General features: G+C 40.8%; 1 protein-coding gene across 1 annotated transcript in view; it reads left to right on the top strand.

Moving 5' to 3' along the window:
- Positions 1–3,835: 3,835 nt before the first annotated feature.
- LOC117522442 (aquaporin-4-like) overlaps positions 3,836–6,067 on the top strand; it is a 29,097-nt gene continuing 26,865 nt past the window's right edge. The window contains exon 1 of the mRNA XM_034183849.1: positions 3,836–3,841. The gene's annotated coding sequence lies outside the window, so the exon portion shown is untranslated. The remainder of the gene's footprint in view (positions 3,842–6,067) is intronic.

Genomic DNA, 6,067 nt, shown 5'->3' with positions numbered 1-6,067 from the left:
CTCCCCCAAATCACAGTCACCTTGGTTCAATGATTACCTGCGTGACCTCAAGCATAAAGCAAGAGGTCTAGAACGGAAATAGTGTCGTTCAAAATTAGAAGTATTTCACCTTGCGTGGCGTGATGCTATCTTAGACTATAAGCATGCATTATTGGCTACAAAGCGGACTTACTGTTGTGTGGGCTGCCGAAGAGGAGGTACTGCTGGCCCACCACCAGATGGCGCTCTGCCACAATGGCACTTTGTGGCCCTCAGGGGGCGCACGGACCTGGTGGTACCGCCAGGTGCGCCCCATTAGGCCGTCCGCAACTGTCTCACATCATCCATCACTCATCCATAAAAGCCTGGAAGAGACACCATAACTGTGCCGAGTTATCAGCTTACCACGCAGATAAACCAACTCAGCCGTTTTGTGCCGTACACACGTTTTTGCTTCTGAACTCTTTGCAGTCGTAACCTTTTGTATACTTGCAGCTTGGAGCTGGGTTTGTCCAGCTCCAGCTTGGAGCTGGGTTTGTCCAGGTCCACTCCTTACTTTCATTTTTCTAAGTATTACATTAGGCACTGCACGTACTCAGTTTTTCCTGCTCTCTGGGAGTGGAGGTTTTTCCCTCAGTCATGAACTGTGTTTTTGCTGACTGTTTGCTGGGTGTACACACACCCACCTTAACCTGTTTTTGCTCCTGCCAGCAGTACCGGTCCGACAGCCTCGAGCGGTGGCCACCTGGGAGTACAAGGACTTGGCGGTTCTGGTGTGTTGCAGGTCTCCAACTGGCGGTGGAACTTCGTGGGTCCCAGCTCTTCTCTGGATAGGCATCTCCTACCCTCGGGCCTGCCCACGTGTCACCAGCAGTATTGATTGGACTCATTATATTTGGCTTTGTTTGCACCTTTGCACAATAAATTGTGATTTATTCGTATTCTATTGGCCGTTCATTTACGCCCCCTACCGTGGGTCCATACATTCACTTTCCCAACACTTACTACTCTGATTTGATCAACAAAAACAAGCATAACTCAAAGTCCTTGTTTGACATGGTGGCAACACTTTTGCATGGACACCCACCTGTAGTTCGCTCTCCTTTTACAGCACAAGATTTCCTGGATTACTTTGGGAAGAAAATAGGAGACGTCAGGTTAAACATATCCTGGCATGCCTTAATCCAGCCACTACACCCTGCTATTGATATGGGCACCACTACTGAGGCATACCTAGATTTACAGAATTTGACAGTATCTCACTAGGCATGCTGACAAAACTCGTAATGTCAACAAAAAGCACAACCTGTTATTTGATCCTATACCAACAAAACTGTTTAAGGACCTGTGGCCCACTCTTGGGCCGACTGTGCTGGAAATTATTAATCTTTCTTTAACTTCTGGATCTGTTCCTAAATGTTTCAAATCTGCAGTGATTAAACCATTACTTAAGAAACCCAATCTTGACCCTAGTGTATTGACAAATGTCAGATCCCGTTATTTTTTTAGATACACGGCACACGCTCACCCTCCGATGAGTGTGTTTGTGTACTAAACCAGCTCTCCGTCTCTGGGGTCCGACCTTCGTGTCTCCATGGGTATTACCCGGCAGGGCTGCACAAAGGCTGTTCAAGCTGGTGGCGAGGAGATTCGTCTAGCCGCTCACTGCCTCCATCCGGGCGTCCACCCCGCTGAAGCTGATCTTGCACCCCGGTTGAATAGCCTTCTCTGGAACCAGGATACGAACCGGCCATGCCCGTTAACGGCAGCTCTCCTCTTATGGATCGGGGCTCTTGGAATGTTGCTAGATTTTGAATTTAGTGACTCGTACAGCGAGTCCCCAGGATGTGTTAATTTCATTAAAAACCAGACTAACCTTTTAGAGCACTTTTTGATGTTGTACACCCAATAAACTTTAACTTTTACACCTTAAGAAGCATCAATAAATCCAATGTCCGAGCCTTAACACTTTAACTGCATGCTTGGAAATTTATTGCAGGTTTTGCAAGTGCCGACAACATAATCAAAATAGGTTATATGATGATAATTTCACAACAGTAATTCAAGTATAATTAGAATAATGATTGGCAGAGATTTTTGTTTTTGATTCAATAATACTGTCTGATCTTACTTTGACTGGACTGGATTGACTTAACAATTTTTCTAGGAGTGAGGGAGGGAGGTTTTTGAGGTTAAAGTCCCCAGCTCGATGAACTTGATTTCCTCTTCATCAGCTATTAGTCGTTAGCTGACCACGATCCTTGTGTGATGTTGTAATCCTTCAGGAAATTAATCCACATAAGAGTTTATTCCTTCTTCAATCAACCAAAAGTTGATCTAATCCATTCTGGTATGATGTGATGTTCCTTGAGAGAGAAAATGTTGAACATTCCTCACTCAGACTTAAGGCCAGTGATTATTCTCCAATGCTCTGCTACTCCGTGACTGGACGGCCTGAGTGGGAGTTGAAAACTCTCTCAAATGATCTCTTATGGCTCCAATCCTCTCACTCCACGATTCCAATTGCTGCTCACAAGATGGTCAAGTCTTGTGATCTCCTCGTAGCAGGGGAGAAGTGACAACAGCACCTCTCCCTGGAAGAATAACCCCGTTTCCTGGTGTTTCACAGTTTATATATGTGCTTGATTCTTTGTTGTTCTCAGATGATCTTGGTTACTATGGGGACGCTGGTGACTCAAAACCTCCTCCCTTCTCCTTCCCTTACTGGAAGCCATCTGCGGCCCTTTGCCAGTAACTTATTTCTCAAGTTCCTCTTTTCTGTTAACACTTCAGCTTTTCTGAGAATTCATTCTTTTAAATCATTTCTTTAAAATCACATCAATCATATTCAATCATTTCATTACAACTCTCTTTCACATAAAAACAATTCATATGATCATATACAAACATTTTCATTCCTTATTATTCATTTCATATTTTACCACATCTTAATCATTTGATCAGTTGTTTATCATCAGCTTTTCTTGCTTCGTTGCAACATCACTTCACTTCCTCTTTCTCTCTGACTGCACTCTTTATGAAAAACAACTTCTTCACTTCCTCTTTTCCTCTGACTCTGCACTCTTTATGAAAAACAACTTCTTCACTTCCTCTTTTCCTCTGACTCTGCACTCTTTATGAAAAACAACATTCACTTATTTGTAACATACTTTTTCTAATCAACTCTTAATTTTTAACACATTAATACTTCATTTAATCATACGTGTTATGTTAGAATCATTCTTAGACATTACTTGTAACACATTAATACTTCATTTGATCATACTTGTCATGTTAGAATCATTCTTAGACATATTCCATCGTCTTAACCACTGAGTTCATTCCGTGGGCCTCCCCATTTGCAATGGAAAAGTCTGGTATGACCTCACTTACTCTGGGAAAGTACCAAACACTGTCCAGTTTAATCCAACAGCATGTATATTAATCCCATGGCACTTATTATATTCCAAGATGAAAACAAGCTGAAAGCAAGCTTAAAGTCATCTTTCCTGACACAAACTATCGGCTGATATCAAATCTATCATTTTTCTCTAAAATTCTGGAAAAGTCGTGTCACTGCAGCTCGTAGACTATCTTACTGAGAATAAGCTCTTTGAGCCACTGCAGTCTGCTTTTAGAAAATATCATTCCACAGAGTTGGCTCTCACTAAAGTGGTGAATGATCTTCTGCTTACAATGGATTCGGAAACACTACAGTTCTGTTGCTGTTAGATCTCAGTGCTGCATTTGATACCGTGGATCATCATATTCTACTTGATAGGCTGGAAAATCACTTTGGGATTACTGGGAGTGCCCTTGCATGGCTGACATCATACTTGACCAGTCGTTCTCACTGTGTTTTGTACAGTAACACTACCTCTAACCTTAGTGATATGAAATTTGGGGTTCCACAGGGGTCTGTCTTAGGCCCCTGCTTTTCTCCCTTTATATATCACCCCTTGGACCATATTGTGGTGTTTTGGGATTACCTTTCACTGGTATGCAGATGATACTCAGTTATACATGCCAATAACTGCTGGTAATCCCGTTCACATAAAATCCCTAGAAGATTGCCTTGCAGCAGTGAGAAGTTGGATGTCTAGAAACGTCCTACTTTTAAACTCTGATAAGACTGAAATGATGGTTCTTGGTCCACTGAGACATCTGCATCAATTTGACCAGTTAACACTCAGCCTCGGCTCATGTGTCATACATCACACTGACAAAGTGAGGAACGTTGGGGTAATTTTTGATCCTTCGTTGTCCTTTGGCCTCCACATTAGAAATATTACTAGGACTGCTTTCTTCCACCTGCGAAATATAGCGAAGATTCGTCCCATCCTGACTATGGCTGATGCTGACAACCTGATCCATGCATTTATCTCTTCTAGATTGGACTACTGCAATGTTCTATTTTCTGGTTTACCGCAGTCTAACATTAGGGGTCTCCAACTGGTTCAAATGCTGCAGCCAGACTTTTGACACGAAGCAGAAAGTTCAACCACATTACACCCATTTTGGCATCCCTTCACTGGCTTCCTGTCCCAATGAGATCAGATTTTAAGGTTCTGCTACTAACCTAAAATTATTCATGGACTGGCACCTCCCTACCTAGCTGACCTAATTAAACCTTACGTACCGGCCCGGGCTTTACGTTCTCAGAGTGCGGGACTACTTTGTGTCCCTAAGGTGAATAAGAAGTCTGCGGGTCACAGAGCTTTCTCTTATCATGCCCCTGTTCTGTGGAATGATCTCCCTGCATCAATAAAACAGTCAGATTTTGTGGAGACTTTCAAGGCCAGACTTAAGATGCATTTATTTTCCCTTTCATATGGCTAGCATACTGGTACAGTTTTGTTTTACGCTTTTTACTCTTTTAATTCATTTATTAGTAATTGGAGCGGGTCGCGGCCTCAACTTTACCTAAATTCTGGGTCTTTTAGTGAAGTTTAGGGCTAGTGGCCGGCGATCACCTTAGTATTTCTTCTGTTTTTCTTGTTGTTTAATGCTGGCAAATTATACAGTATTTTTTTGTCTTTCTGATGCCTGATTCAGTTTTTTCTTTCTGTTTAAGGTGCAGCTCCATCCAGAGATGGGAGTTGTAATCGTGTTGGTGATCCTCCTGTCCTGTGCGCCAGTAGCATTTCTTATATATTTGTCTGTGAATTGTTCTGTGAATTGTTCTGTAATTTATGTATGTAGCATGGCCCAAGCAGAGGGTCACCCCTTTGAGTCTGGTCTGCTTGAGGTTCCTCAGAGGGAGTTTTTCCTTACCACTGTTGCTCTGGGGATTGGTAAGGTTAGACCTTACCTGTGTGAAGCACTTTGAGGCAACTCTGTTGTGATTTGGCGTATAAATGATAATAAATTGAAACTGAAATTGAATTGAAATAAAACAACAAAAAGGCAATATTATGGACAACAAAACTCGAAAGAACTGTAAATCCCCTTGTAATAACAACAAAAAAATGTAAGTAGCACAGTGTGCACTTAGTTTAGCAAACACTTTTAAAGATCAGGCAGTGATACAGAGAATTTTAACTATTATAACAATTCTAAAACGATATACATAGCAGATATTGCTATTATACATGCAATTACATATGACAAAAGCAAACATCACATTCCATCATGTAACATGTTGTAATTATGAAACAAAAAATTATTTCTTAACCTTTTTAAAGCATGTAAATAGTAGCAATAGACATCATTTGAGTTGTGAGAGTATTCCAATTACAACTCATATGGTTAAAAAATAATCTTATCATTAAAATAGAGCTTTAAGTCAAATGAAAAACTGGTTAATATTGTTTGATGTAAAGCTGTGTAACATAACAATATGAATTTTTTTAATGTTATAAAAATTGTAGTGACAAAGACTATATTTTATAGTCTATTGCTAATCATGCCCTTAGCAAGCTAGGCTATGCTAGGCAAACATTGTTACCAACTTTATTATTATTTAGTTAACCACATTAAAGAAGTTGTAAAAACAACAACAAAAAGTCAATATTATGGAACAACAAACTCAAAAGAACTGTAAATCCCCTTGTAATAACAACAACAAAAATGTAAGTAGCCCAGTGTG

Source organism: Thalassophryne amazonica, chromosome 12, assembly GCF_902500255.1.
Source record: "Thalassophryne amazonica chromosome 12, fThaAma1.1, whole genome shotgun sequence".
Classification (NCBI taxonomy): Eukaryota; Metazoa; Chordata; class Actinopteri; order Batrachoidiformes; family Batrachoididae; genus Thalassophryne; species Thalassophryne amazonica.
The sequence above is the reverse complement of the archived record's forward strand: the minus strand, read 5'-3'. Positions and strand labels throughout refer to the sequence as shown.